This window comes from Bombus fervidus, chromosome 12 (genome assembly GCF_041682495.2).
Source record: "Bombus fervidus isolate BK054 chromosome 12, iyBomFerv1, whole genome shotgun sequence".
In the NCBI taxonomy this organism is placed as follows: domain Eukaryota; kingdom Metazoa; phylum Arthropoda; class Insecta; order Hymenoptera; family Apidae; genus Bombus; species Bombus fervidus.
Genome location: NC_091528.1, coordinates 2,604,811 through 2,621,100, shown reverse-complemented (window position 1 = coordinate 2,621,100; position 16,290 = coordinate 2,604,811).

Below are 16,290 nucleotides of genomic sequence, written 5' to 3'. Positions count from 1 at the left end.
ATTACTTAATTTCTGCTCAATACAATAACAAACTTTAGTTCAATATAAAATCGTTCTACAATATAGAACGATCTTGTCATGTAATGTATCGCACATTATTATAGCATTTATAGAGACTATAAAATATGCTATACTATGTATAACACGTTCCTATGACAATTTAATGCCTCTTTTTAATGCCGCTTATTCTGCGTATTGCAGCGTACGTTAAAGTTCTTATTGTATACGCAATATGCGAATGGAACAGAAAAAGATCTTAAAAATTGTCTTATCTCAATCAGTAGGATCAAAGTCCCATCGTAATATTTGTAATTTATTCTGCCACTAGATATTCGATTCAGCGACTCTATACATTAAATTTCATATATCATCTTTTAACTTAATTTACATTAAATTACATACATTAAATTTCATATAATATTATCTTTTAACTTAATTTCTACGATTTTCTCTTTCTATAATAAAAATTCTAATTAAACACATTAAGCTGTAAATAATTTTTATTTGGTACTCCTTTTACGAAATATTCTAATATTCCCTTATTTACTTTTCTTTCGTGATATCATATATAGGTATCTACAAAGATGCTAGACGAGAATTCGCGAGCATCTTACGCGTTGCAACGTGTTTCTCTCAAGGGATAATTCTCGAGCATCTCTATTATCCTTTATGTTATTTTTTTATACTTTGTATCTTTCGCAAATAAAGGCACATTGAAATTAAAAACCGTGATTCCAGATTATCATCCGTTATATTGCATGCCTTGCCTAGTTATCGCTTTTAATAATTCGTTGCGTACTTTTATTAATATTTCCTGGTATAATTACACCAATAAAGTTCTTAGCGGATAAAACGGAATATTTAGAGTTGGAAAGTGTAATTAAAAGATTTATTAAGCGAACGATTAGCAACAACTATCAAACTTACTTATATCAGATATATATAACTTAACACGTTTGAGTTTTACATTTTACGTGATAACAGTATTCCTAAAATTAAATGTCAACGTTTCTTGCAATTTCTCTTTTCCAACTATAACTCGCGGGTTGATACAGAAAACTTGAAGAAGTTCACTAATCGATGATATCTTTCGTGTTCGTATTACGTCTCCAGTTTAACGGTAGTCGAAGAAAATATTTTCAGTACAATTAGATAAATCTTCCCTGGTGGATCTTAAGATCGCACAACTTTTCTTAGGCCAACACATCTTGTGAAAGACGATTTACGTCTAGTTTTCATCCCACTGTCCACTACATCTCCAAACTCGCCTGTACAGTATCCGCAGTCACGTTTACCAAGAAATCTCATCGACAAGGAGTTCCGTCAAACCTTCACGTGTCGGAACATTTCATCCTTGCAGAAGACCTCACTGCGTTGTTCCGAGCTTTTCGTGCTCTCAATGGCAGGATGTTCGATCTGGAGACTGCGCAAAGGTGCTCGCTAGTTCGACACTGGGGATAGAGAAACCTTGGATGAGGGGGATCCGGGGAACTTTCGTAGAACCCTTTTGCAGGATGAACACTAAGTGGTGGTGGGTTACTATCACAATCACGTGCACTGAGGTCACTTCCCTTCCCTTTTCCCATCCACATGTACAATCTCACGCATGCTACTAAAATACATCTTCCCTATTTTTTTCTTTTTTTTTTTTATTGTTTCCTTTCAGTTCAGTTTACTGCACATGCTCTTCCTTTCTATCCTCACATCCAATAGATTTCATATCACGCACCTAGCTACATATCATCTTCTGTACTCATCCGCATGACTGCATAAAAACTGTGAGATCTCATTTTCTTTTCACTCGTCGATCCTTTCTAAGAAATTGCAAGTAACATTCAGAATCTCTTTTTCAAACCTTTCTATGCATGCATTCGAACTTTACCTTCTTTCCTACATCTAGTTAAAAACCGCACGAAATTTTTTATTTTCTTTATGTTGCAGCTTCAGGTCTGTTTTTCTCGCGAATTTATACACGCGCCGGTCTACCTTCCGTTTTCCGTATTTCACATGTTTTACTCTCGAACATTACTTTTAATTACTTTATATATATATATATATATATATATATATATATAAAGAAACTACCACTGCTAGTTTCTCATTTCTATTACCCAGTATTTTCAAAATTATTCCGTTTCACGTTTTCGTTCTACCATTCGTAAACTTTCAGATATTAACTCGCCAGAACCCTTATCCTTCGCACTTGTTTCTCGTAGATTTCGATGCGTTTCTCCCGCGCGTATGCGCGCGCGTCGCACCGCGCTTTCGAGAGGGTGCTGCGCGGTCGACGGGCGTCGTCCGGTAGTCGAATTCGTCGCTTCCTCGAGGTAGGTGCGCTCGTTCTCCGCATCACGAACCAACGCTCTTTCCTCCGCGATCCTTTAAAATCTCCAGGAGAACCGCCGACCCGAAGAGTGGGGGTAGTACACCCCGTTTTCTTCTCGAACAAGCTTTCAGTGTTGATTCGCGGTGCACGAGTTTCGCGTTAACGATCGAGGAAGCGCGGTACTGCGAGTGTCGCAGCGCCGTGTGGACTCTGCTGCAGTCAGTGATCGTGCAGGCTTCTGAGAGCAAAGGAGTAAGAGAAAAGGGATGATCATAGGTGCGCGCGCGAGACAGCATCTTACGGTTCCCCATGAAGAGACTGGTTGCTGGTGAAGGGACTGACAGGACGGTGTACCGATCGGTATACAGACTTGTCGAGGAACTTGAGGTATGTTTGAAGAACATCGCATCTAGTAATCGAGAGACGAATCTTTTCAATCAGACGATAGACGTGTTGATCTCTTCCAGCGGCGGTTCCTTTCCTTTCCTTTCCTCAAGTGATTTTTCTGTGTATACTCGGTAAACACGGTTTCTTTGTATACTACTAGATGTAACGAGTGCACGGGTGTTAAAACGACGGTTAGAATTAAATTTACTGCCCCGTGCTAGTATACTTCTTTGGTACTTGTTTCTTTTTATTTTTTTCTTTTCATCATTTATTTTCTTGCAGAGTTTTTAGTTGCCGCAAACCGCTTCACCGAACGCCGACTGAATAAATACGGCTTCCCGTGTAAACGTTCCACGGAAGGTTTAGCGTTGTACGAACGAGTGTTTAAGCGAGTGCTTTCGGGCTTCCTTGCTTGATCCCTTTCGCGGAAAACTTTCTTCGAAGTAACTCCTGTTTCATTTCCTTGTTCCATTTTCGATGTATTCAAGAATTGTTATCAATGAAAAGGTTTAAGTAAAGTAAATGATCAGTGGAATTTGCTCTCAGTTTTTTCAATTGGTTTCCTACGATTTCTCGAAAAAACTTCGAGTGCCGTTACCGTTAGGGTGCAGTAAACTAAGCCAATGATATATCGATAATTTCAGCGTGACATGTAATACCTGTGATATACTGCAAATGAATTTTCGTCGAGATATTCCGATTGGTATTATCGAAACGCTACCGATTTTTAAAACTCGGCAAATTGTTGGAGTTCGGATTTCGTTGTCACTCGCAAGTGATTTCTTCCTTCGTTCTACGAATTTTGAAGCAGGACGAAAGTTCTTTAATTCAAAATTCAATACAGGTGGTGTCCTTTCTCTTCTGCGCCACAGTTTTAGGATTTGACCCTGCTTTCCAGGGCAGAATATCTTTTCAAATAATTATTCAAATTATGGGATTTAATAAATAAAATAATATAATAAAAGTAAATTGAACAAGTAAGTAATCCCATATTGTCGAATGAATTAACCAAAGGCTATTAATGTCTCTGAATTTTCAACGAATTTATTATTTTCTTTCTGAAAACAATTTTATGCAACAAATAAATGAACTTTTTAACGAAAAAAATATTTATCCGGGAGCTTTATCGATAATTCTGGCATGGAACGTGCAACGTTACAACACGCGTGCTGTATAACGATACAGCATTGTAAAAAGGAAACAAATTGCGGAAATAAATCGCAAATTCATCACCGAGAAAACGGAGCGATAAAATTACTTGTTATCGCGTTCGATCTTCAAATTCTTAAACGAAGAAACTCATAGAGAAACACGAAAGTGAATTATGAAATCGAGACAAAATATTTTCCTTTCTACAGCTGTTTTCAGTGTATAGTTCAACAAAATTCAGCTAGCTAGATAATACTATATGCGTAATCATCTATTTGGACTACCGAGCAGTATAGCAATAAAATTCATGCTGAAAATAAAAAATGTAAGAAAATTTGTATACCCAATCGATTATATAAACTACAGCCCATTAATATGTATTAGAAGGAGAAACCTAATTAATATTCGTGAAAGTTGAATTTACTTTTCACATTTATAAACTACACAACACGTGTTTATTATTAATATTAATACATTTTACGTTTATTATTAATATTATTCAGATGTCATGCGGATTATCCCCTGCATAATTAAACTCTAATGTACTGTACAAGCTGGTCAACGGATTTAAATACAAGCACCATGAATGAATACGTTTATATTGCCGCAGTTATATAGATACATATATGTAAATATCGGTCTCTTTAAATTCTCTTTAATTGAAAAAGATACAATTACTAAAGTCCCATACAAACTGTCAATTTTCATGTTATAAGCTTTGTTTTTTTCAAATTTTAAATATTAACTCAGTTTACGCTATTTAATGATATTTTTCACGATATCCTCATTTTCAAGCTCCTATTTATATAGACTAATAGGTATAATACTCTGTAACTCTTCGATGATTCGACACAAACTGAAAATTTATTCTCAAAATCTATTCGATGAATACGATTACGAAACAGATGCCTGATGTTTAGTTAATTTTCTCAATTACCTTTAGTTGACGGAATTATAAATTTAATTTCGACATGACTGGTGACAAGTGAAATAATTGGAAATTGTTCATTTTCAGGTTGTACAGTGACAAAATTCGTATTGACAAGTTGCGCCTTGTAGAATATATTTATATTATATCGATTCGTTTGCAACATACGTGATTCGAAGAGGATACCGCGGATATACGTCGTTCACAATTATCCCTTTGAAATTGAACAATTTTCATTTTGCATGACTGTAATACCATTTTGAACGTTTTTGCTTTTATTTGAAACTTTTATGTTAAACTTCGTAGTATACGTGAAATACCCTGCATTGCGCAATTTTCAATGTATTCCCTATTAAAGTTTCAAGCTATAACAATTCTATAATTACAATTAATTATCACGGTACTGGACAAGGACTGTTTATTGTAGTCATGAAAGCGTTTGAAGCATTTTGCATATATATACTTTTACAATGAATTAGTAAATACCGCGAGCCATTCATTCATCGAAAATACAAAGATTACGCGAATAAAAAATAGAAATTTCGAAACAGAAAGCGATAATAACTGTGGCATATTTCTATGTTTACATTTCAAATTTCAGGAAACTGTTGCGAGTGTGGTTTGCACCGAGAGTGCAGCATTTTGAGAAAAGTCAGGAAAAATAACGAGAAAGGCAACAGTACTTCATTTGTCTGTATTTTCAGATTGCAGACCTAACGTAATATCAGTTTGAAACATTTACGTGGGTCACTAAATTGCTTATGCATGTGCTTGTACATGTTAGCATGTCGCACGTGTGCGCACACCATGTGTAGGTGTACGTACAAATGGCAACCAAAAAGTCCTTGCTTCTAGCCTAGGAAAATCGCAAACCGCAGTTCTCATTATTCCATTTGCTGACTGAAAGTTATTTGTACGATCAAAATTAGAACCGTAGCCGAAAATAAAATACATTCTCTTTTCGTCGTTGATTGCCGTCACAAATGACGATTGTTGGAACACAGGTATACACGGGAATAAAACCACTGAGAAACAACTTGTAAGTGGAAATACTAAAAATAATACAAAATCAAGCCTGTCCTTCTCATAGAAATTCTTCACATTCGGATAAATTGTCGAAGTAAACGTGGTGGTATTTAACGAGGATGGTTATCATTATCGTTATCACATTATATGTAAATTAATTCACGTGCCGCTGCTTTGTGAGATAGATCAGATCCTATTAAACTTATGACGTGAAATTTCGGAACTTCTTTTTTTTCGGAATTTTATTTTGTACGGTTCATTGGCAAGAAAGTAGCGAAAAGATAACAAATGTTGCGAGAATTGAAAGAATTCTTTCAGCTTCATCAAGAAATTCTTGGAGTTCCCATTAGTGGACGTAAAATTCCAAGACAAAAGGAATTATCCGATCTCTGTGAATTCAAAGGTAGATTTGTGCATATCGAATTCTCCTTCTCCTTGGAACTTCTCGTTACCTCTACCCTTTCGTATAATCAACAGTATTATTTATCGACGCAAAATCAGCATGTCGCTGGCTTTGACAAATTTGCACGGAATACACTATGAGGACGTTGATCATCACCGGCGTAGTGCCGGCAAGCTTCCAGATTTCTTAATTTAGAAAGAGTATTATTATTCGCATATTCAATCAGAATCAATTTTTCCATATGTATAGGTAAAATTGTACAATACGCTATAAGTAATAGAATCTGAAGCGTTGATTGTTTAATGCGAAAGGAATAAACGATATTCGTATATCGAATTACAAAATAGTAGCGAAGCTTGATTAAATTGTCAGTACGTAATATAGGTTCTTTGTGATGCTTTATAATTAATGTTATGATGATAACGTTTATATTATTACGTTATTATTACGTTATATATCGCATACATAATATATATTAGGTCGTCCGAAAAGTTTCTTTCGTTTTATAAGGAAATAATGGATGCACAACATTTTCCGTTTTATATTATTTTATCGAGTTACGTATGATCTATTTTGTTCTATCAAAATAAAGATCACAACGTTCGATAGATTAGGTTTCATGTTTGTATAAAGATGCGTCGTTGTAAAAAACGTGTCTGTAAAAGAACGACACCTTTCGAACAACCTAATATATGTAATAGACCCAATCGTAAAGAAAAACACGTTTGTTTAAAAATAACATATGAAGTTAACAAAGGAACATATGAAGAAAGAAAATAATATATATAATGATCACGAATCGCAGTTTTCTCAGCTACTCGACGTCTTCAATTATTAATTACGAAAGAAGCCTCTGCGAAATAACTCTGTTGAGCGTAGGTTTGTAACAGATCATTCACCAACATGGTTAAGTTCATCGGGGCGCCCGCGGAATCGACTTTCTTTTCAGACGATAGCAGCTCCATGAAAAGCAGACCCCAAATTAAGTATTTGGCAGTATCAATGCCTTAAAACTCAACGTCTTTAAAACAGAAAATTTCCTTCATTTACAGCGCACGTATGGTTTTCCATTTTTACTCAAATTTATTACCTTCCTTTTCTAAGCAATTGACAACGAACTATAGGATGAATTCTTATTATCTAGCCACGTCAAGAATGTTTCCTCTTTTAAGCAGATTGTTGTCTCTCTTGATAACGCAATGTCGATAACCAACCTAATTGAGAACGGAGATGATAAAATCTTATACCGAATTTTGTCGAGAAATATTATTACAGGGTTTAAAAAATCGTGAAAGTATGAACAAAAATCGGACCATTTGGACATGTATATTCTGTACAGTTTTTTACGCTTAAATTTCACGCATGGGCGCATGATCATCCGCGGTATAACTTCGAGTTCATCTCGGTTGTGACCGACGTTACCAATGCATGCGGAAAATTGCTTCACCCTTCCATCGGCGCGAATTTTTGTGTCATTAAGGAGAAATCCTTGGCTTTTTCGAATCAACGCCACGCGTTCGAAACACTAGCTGAAGTTTTTATCTCCGTGTCTATTCGTGACATGTCCATTAATGGATTTTCGATACGTGACGTCGCAGTGCAGATCATTCGTATTTCACAGCTTTACTTTCCAATTTCGTTCAAGTAGCAAAAATGTGGAGAGTTCGCACGCCTCTTGACTGCATACAAATCGACCAGCTTAAACAAACCGTCTCATTTCTTCAAAAGAACTACGAAGTGTGATCTGTGAAATTTACGAAAGTGATTGCTATGGTTTTCAATTTTCTTATACGAGAAAGACGAATTCCACATTTGTCGCAACTTTAGTTACTGAAACATACATCACTGTACATGTAATTTACGATTGAACGAGTTTATTTTTATTTCAAATGTATTTTTCATCCTCTTCGTAATCTTCGCCACGAGCCATGTAATTTCGGATGCACGACACTGTCAGTATTCATGGCGGTATTACTTTAAATTAACTGAACTAATAATTATTCGCATAATTCAAAGGAAAGAACAATTACGCGCCTCGCGAAGAATATTATTACTGGTATGGTGATGGCTGTACGCATAAAACTGAAATCACAATGCGAAAGAATAAAAGTTTTAATTGAGAAAAGGAGGAACAGGCCTCTGCTCTATTTTTGTTAACTTGGTCACTGTAACAGCACCTCCGAGATTAAGTTGAACCATATCGCGCGAAACTAATTTAAGTTCACCATACGCGAACTTCTGTGTTCCGCCAGGAGCAACACAATGCACATGCTCCTTTTTCGATTTATGTTTCATTTCTAATTGTTCATTGTAGTTTCTTAACTGCAACTAACGCAACGAGATCCAGCTTCTCTTTTGAATTGTAACCGGGAACCGTAATTGCTGCTCTCGCATACTCTGCGAATTTACAAAACGACTCTTACTTGTAACGCTATTATCTTACGCAAAATTCCGAATTAATTTCACTGTTGTCGCTATTGTACAATGCTATTTTCGATTCACTGTTCTTTGTAATAGAATAAAAAAAGAAAAGACGAGGGCGTCACTCTTACCATCAATTAAAAATATCAAACTCAAATTCGATGATCATAATAAATATCTAATAAAGGGACATTCGATTTTTTCTATGAACTTCTATATTTCCCAAATCGGCAATTTTTGGATTAGAAAACTTCACTCTGTTTGTTACGGAATTCTAGGAAACAATCCTTACGCCAGATAAATGTTGCGGTAGCTATGAAATATGTTCCGCGTTATTCCAACTGGTAGTATTCTCCCTACAACGTTCCACGTGAACAATTTTCCACGCTGCGATACTTAACGCAAACATCATTCTATGGGGCTGTACATTCTACGACGTGTTTAACATCTATACACTCTGCGACACAGTTCGCATATTGTGGTTCTTTTAATATGCACAGTATTACACCTCTAATTTAGTTTCGTCTCTGCGTTCATCAATATACTTATACAAATAATATATTGTATAATCTGCAAAATTATCAAACATCAAATTATCAAAATTATCAAATAGAATTGTCTAGTCGATCGAAAATAATCGCTGCTCACCTGATTACGTATTAAATTTCTCAACGTAGTTAACAGAGGCAAGGTGGAATAATATCGCGTCTAACGAAGCAGATATAAGATAATGCAACACTAGGATATGACTGGACGTGGAAAATATCCCACAGAATAGCGTCACATGATCACCACGGATATTAACTTGCATTGTTATGCAAAATAATCTAACGAGCAACTAGCAACATTATAAAACTTTCAGTTCTTAAGTTTTTAGTTGATGATAAAGTCCATTGAATATATGCACGGTAAAAAATGTTCTTCCTCCGTCAAATTAAATGAATGCTGTAGTTCCACATTGTTGATTAAAGGCATTCATGAGTTCTACTCGAAAATATAATTTGCGGGAAGAAAAAAGAGGAACCATTTCCCGTAGTGGCTTCATTTTCTTTAACAATCTTCTATCACGAATGTATGGCAAACGCATTTTTTAATCTACGGATCTCTATTGTTGACGCATGAATTTCTAATAAACCAAAGCGAAAATAAGCGCAGCATATTCCACTTTCGACATACGGTACCACGCGATAACCTCGCAAATACCTCCTTTTACGAAGCGTGCTACTCCAGAGTTATTGATAACTTGTCGAAGAAGTATTTCCTAACAATGCGATTAGTCGTCATTACAAGGTCGCTATTGTAGATGACCCAAGATTTTTCCACGTTACCGTATAGATCCAGGTATTTCTGAGCTCCCATCGTGGTACACGGTACACACTTTCCGCCTTCGTTTCGCAGTTGAATTTCAATTTATTAAAATGCCGGATCCCTCTCGAGCAGGGCTCGGTGATCCTTTTTAACGTCGTCGCTTCGCTTTCCTCTTTATATCGCTTTCCGGAAGCTGGCACGAAACACCGTGGTCACGCCGCCTCGAATGTCTGAATATAAACAGCGACGCTTTACAATTCATGACCCATGAACGGAACCACGACTCTTCTCCGTGTTCTTCGTTTTACCAATGAAACACTGCCTTCTCCCTGCGTTCTTTTTCTCCGTCTGTAAAAAAAATACTACACACGCGATTATCCTTCACGATAATTTTGTAATTCGCGAGGTACTTGAAGAATCTGCCATGCGGGTCGTTAGCGGGAACTCGCAATTTGCGGAACTCTTTCAATCTTTCAGCGACGATGTAATTTGGATGCTCCTCTAACGCTATACGCATATACTTTGATTCAAACAAACTTTCTGATACTAATTTCTTTCTGCGAGATTCCTCGCTAAGTTCAAAGTACCTCTGGCAATTAAAATGTTATATTTAACGTGCTCGAAATGTCTCTCGGTGGAATTTCAATTGAGATCTTTGTTCGAATAAAACTTTTCAAGTGCGTCGTTTCCCTTATCGGGATTGGTTATTATGGAAACAAGGAGATCGCAATGTTTCTGTGAATGCAATTGCATTCGTTAAGCTCCATAGAACTTGCAGTTGCTACATTGTTTGGCAAAAGTCCTCGAAACCAGACGATTCAGAAAGTTTTTCGTTTTTTTTACTTTCGCGTAGAACTCCGTACGTGCAGCAGCATGACTATCAGCTCCGAGAATGTTAGCCCTTAGAAGCCAGCCTCGAACTCGGCAACCTTTCGACGACCAAACGAGCTGCTTGAATACCTTCGTCGAATGCTACGTCGAAGAATACAAATCCCGGTGCGAGTCAGAATCTTGATTTTTGAAATATCGTTGTAGACATCTGATATTTTCTTTAAACCTATTGCGCATTTTATCAATACGAATACATTAATTGTGCAGCAAGTCAGTACGATGTATAAATAATAAATAGATATCACGTTTATACATTTATACACGTACTTTGTATTTTCTATTCTTCCTCCATTATTCGCATCTTTAAACAATACCGTAAATAATTTCATTTCGAAAGATACGACTTTCTCGTTGCGAATCGAGCGTAGCTGTCCGTTTCTGTTGTTTCAGCGAATGTTAACGATCTATATATTTCTAAATCATATTTTTCATCAAACAGAAAGCTGTAGTGTACTCAGGAAAAAAAAGCAATTTACGTTGAAATCATCCCCATGCTTTAGACTTTTTCACACACGAAAGTGTACAATTATGGAAGGCAAAAATGTATTGGACCCCAGGGTGTTCTCATGATACATCACCATCCATGTAGCAACTTTTGTCAATTATCACAGCATTTTAGTGCAACGACCATCAAGCAAAAACTGCGTTAAAGAACCCACGATAAATTGGCAAAACGTCTGGGTAATTGTACCATCCATGCAAATTTTCCAAACAGAGTTTCGCCATTACGAACTACGTTCTAAGCGAAGGTAAGAATCCATCAACTTTAATTCAACGAACACTGAAAATGAATTAAACGCGAATATTTTCTTCAAATTGAAATTTGTAATGTTCTCGTTTCGGAGAAAGTACACCGAGAATGACGTTTCTTCTTTTTCTTCATTGTAAAAGTTATTTGGCAAATTACATACGACGCGACGTGACAAATTTATTCTCTTTTATCTTTCCTTTGTTCTTCGAAGACGTGTTTTCAACTTCTCGTCTACAGTTTTTCTCAGCTGCATTGCTTATGGAGTAACAAAAAAGGAGTTACTGCGAAGATAAAAATAGTAAGACGGATGATTGCGTTTCTGTGCGAGCCACGCCATTTGTCTCACCCTTCGCTGCGTATCTTACAACAAAACTGTCGCACTTGCGACAGTGAAATACCGATTTTAGACAATTTTCCTACGAACCATAATAAAGCGCAGTCGACGAAAAAAGTCGAACTAATTTTTTTTCATTTTCTGTGAAAATCGGTGGCATTCTATCGAGAAAGAGAAAAGAGTACGTTTGTACCAATTGTCTATTGAATTCTTTGACTACCTATATTAAGAAATTTCATGATACGAGTAAGTGATACGAAGAATTATCTCTTCTCATATTTTAAAGAGACAGAAAGATAAAAATACAAAAAGGAAATAAATTAGAATAGAATGATTTAAAAGAATCTGAATTTGAACGTGTTCTAAAATTATTTTTCTATATCGAGGTATTTGGCAGAAATTTTGTTTTCTTGGGACGGAGTATTTTTTAAATAAATTTTCCACGCGAAATAGAGTTTACTCAGGTCGTTTACTTGTCTTACAGGGATCTCGATAAATTTCCAACCTTTCCTCTCTCGTAGAAATTCCCTATGTGGGGACACACATGATTATAAATGGTAGGGACGGCTACCCTCGGGGGTTGACCTCAACGCCTGTCGGGTCGCCTGCAGAATCTTTCGACGACCAAAAATATCACTTGAATACAAAAGCCTTTCCGAAAATATGGATCCATAAAAATGTTGCGATCATAAAATACCGTGCCCTATAATTTTCCAATCCTTGATAAATACAAGTAATTCGCGTAAAATGAATTGTGAACACACGCTGGGATCTTAATTCACAGTTATAAAACATGGAAAAATTCTGTGCTGTAGATTAACGAGGCAAATTGTTAGTTTTCTTTCAACGAATTTAAAAGTCAAGGATATTGTGATGTCTTTTTTAATTTAAGAGGAAAATTAGTCCTGCCTTAGTTTCTTTGATCTCGAAATCATAATACCGATACCGATCCGGCGATATTGGAAAGCGTCCTTAAAATATTTGAGAGGCACCTCGCAACTCAGCTGCACCGAACGATCGACCGCGAAGTAAAAGTCTGGCAACGTGCCGTATTCCCCGACATTTTTCATTAAAAGGAAGAAGAAAAAGCAAGGGCAAGGAAAACGCAAAGTACTTGGCCGAGTAGAAGTAAAATGGCGGAAAAACGGAGCTTTCTTGTCAATTAAATCGTCGAGATAGAAGTTATACCGATACTAAATACGAAATTTTATCGCTATATTAACTTTCCATTGGCCTGAATAATCAAAGTTACTTGTTTTGCATGGAACAAATTTATACGACAACTTTTTTAGCGGCAAGATTTTACTATCTGCTTCGTGTTAATTTCAAATGAATTCTAAATCCTTCGAAAGATGAAACGTTAATCAAATAAATGGAACGTAATCGTTAAAATTATATACTGGTATGTACTTATTCCTTTTTCATTTATTTATTTCTTCTCTTTTCATCATATATTTATTCATCGTTTCCCATAAAAACATTTTGTTAACATGGAAGATGTCCAAGGAAAATAGAGGAAATGAAAAGATCACTGTGTGAATCGCTTTTAGTCTTTGTGACAGTTGAGGGAAAAGTAGCAAAGGGATGGCAGTCAATGGCCGCACGTGGTGGATGAGCGCTTTCAGCTTCTTTTAGCAAAAATCAATTTCGCTGACGCTACTTATAATCCGATTAATTAAAACCTAGCCGTGAAGGATAGGACGCACGGTTCTGAAACCTAAAATACGAAATATTATACGGCGTATTATGAAATAAAAAGAGCGAATTACTCTCACTAGCCTCGGGGCCGAGCGTCGTTTTAATGGATATAAAATCCATCTACCGTTAGAACTTTCTCGCATCACGTAAAGTTTTAAAGTATAGAACGGAAAATTGCGTTTTAATTGCGTGTTCCTAGCCGAAGGTTTAAATGGGTGCATATTTCACGAGAAATCGATACACAAGTCTTGTGGTGCACTCGTGCTGAAAAAACAAATCGAATCGTTTCTTGAACCCCGTGTAATATACTTCTAAAGGTAACAAATATCTCGTGTAAGAAACGCATTAACATCATTGAATTAAAAGACGTGATTTGATAAAAGGCAAATACGTGTATGACATTAAAGAACATTGTTGGCAGCTCTCTGAAAATCCCTTGTTTAAAGCAAATTTCAGCGCGAAATTTTCAATAATCCGGTAAATATATCGTTTCATATTTTAATTATTACGCGTACGGTATTCGAGAATTTCTGGTTAAAGTTATAATCACGTTGAAGGGAGAAAAGTTAGATTTCTTGAATCATTCTACCGCTAAGATCCATCTTAGCTTCGTCTAAATTATTTCGTTCCCTTAGTTTCATTCATGCGTTATTTAATTCAAGCTCAGTCTTGCTCACAACTATCTCTCTACGGAAATTTGCGGAATGCGACGGATCTCTCTCTCTTTCTCTCTCTCTCTCTCTCTCTCTCACTCTCACTCTCTCTCTCTCTCTCTCTCTCTCTCTCACTCTCTCTCTCTCTCTCTCTCACTCTCTCTCTCTCTCTCTCTCTCTCTCTCTCTCTCTCTCTCTCTCTCTCTCTCTCTCTCTCTCTCTCTCTCTCTCTCTCTCACTCACTCACTCACTCACTCACTCACTCATTCACTTACTTTCTCTCCTCTAGGAGAGTGGTTCAAAGAAATTTAATTTCAATGCTAAAGTCAAACTGTCGCATTCTGACGAAAGAACATTCGTTTGAGTTTATCTTCGATTCTTGTTATCTACATTTTCGCTATGATTATCTTCCTTGTTCGTCCTTTAGCGTCGTCGCTTCCATCGAAACTTTTACCTTACATTCTTATTCATGAGCTAATAGGGTATATTACGGGACGTAGATTTAAAGTTTTGACGAAATTTAAGTCCTTATACAGAAACCAACATTGGAAACACTGTTTTAGCTGCAAATTTTCCATCTAAAAGTTATCGTCAGTTAATCTTTATCAATCGCGAAAATTACCGACGTTTATGTTGCAGAGTTAAGTAATCATGGCAGATTGGTTAAAAAAAAAAAAACAGAAAAAAGTAGGTTTTGCGGAACGATCGACCTTAAACCGTTTTCCTGACTGACGATGGCCTTGTTTCAGTAACCGTAATGAGTAATGGGAAAACCAATTGCAATTAGATTCGAATGACGTGATTGCAATGATACCGCCTGCACGATTACTTGTTCTTTAGCCGCATGGTTTGCGAGTAAGCAAGCCCTGCTTGCGTTTGGCGCAGTTCCGCCTCATCGTTGCTTCATTATCCGTACTTAACGAAGCTTTTCTGCAAAGCACTACGATCGATTCGAACCAGTTCCTGTGGAAAAATAAACCATCAAACGGCTGGGAGGAAATATTCCCTATTCGCGTTGCCATAGATACGGAATAAATGAAATTATTTTGCAATTATTTCTTGTACCGCTGGAATTTATAATAGCTACATGGTAAATTATTGTAAGATATTATTATACTTCCATTGTCCTCTGCCACAGAATTTAAGTCCTTCGACAGAAAAGAAAATCGCGAAATTCTGTCAATTTCGTCGCTGATAAGATACTCAACGGTAGATGTAACATTCAGAATTAAAAAAGAATAAATAGATATAATCTTCGCATAAATCAGAGTGCGATTGTAGATTTTTTCACACGTCGTAATGTGTATGTTCATCATGCGAACAAAAATCTCCGAGCCCCGAAGGAAAGTTGATTTTTCTTTCTTAGTAATTTCGAACTCGCGAGTGATCCTCTCGAAAGAACAGCTCGAGAAAGATCACTTTAAAGTACGTGACGAGAGCAAAGAAGATGCATTTGCATCTCAAACGGCTGAGATTAAGAAGTTGAATCATTCCCGCGTTGCATTACAGTACAGAAGCTTCTTACGGTGTGACCAAATGTTCTTCGGCAAAGTAGGTTGCACGAAACTCGTCCAGGATACTCAGTTTGGAAAGAACTTTCCAGAAACACCTGGCAAATTTTAACAGCAACTTCTTCAGACACATTTATTACACGTTATCGATACAACTTGGTAATTGGGTTTTAACGACGTTACTTAAAAGCTTACTGCCTCCTCCGTTTATTAATCGGAATTTTCATCGAAGAATTTTTTCTGAATTAAACCGAGAACAACTCTTACATTTCTAATATCTCGCTAAATGGAAGCATATTTTATGTACCACGATATTCTCTCGTTTCCTACATTCTGTTGTTTCAGAGAAACATGCCACGTTTCTCTTTTTCACAGAAACACGTAGCGAAAATAAAACAAAGCAACGTGATCTTCGAGAAACACGTTCGTCTTCGTAAATCCTTCAATATTGTAAACTTGTTCTACGTTCTCTCTGCGATGCCCTCGCGCTTTTGTTCAACTCTG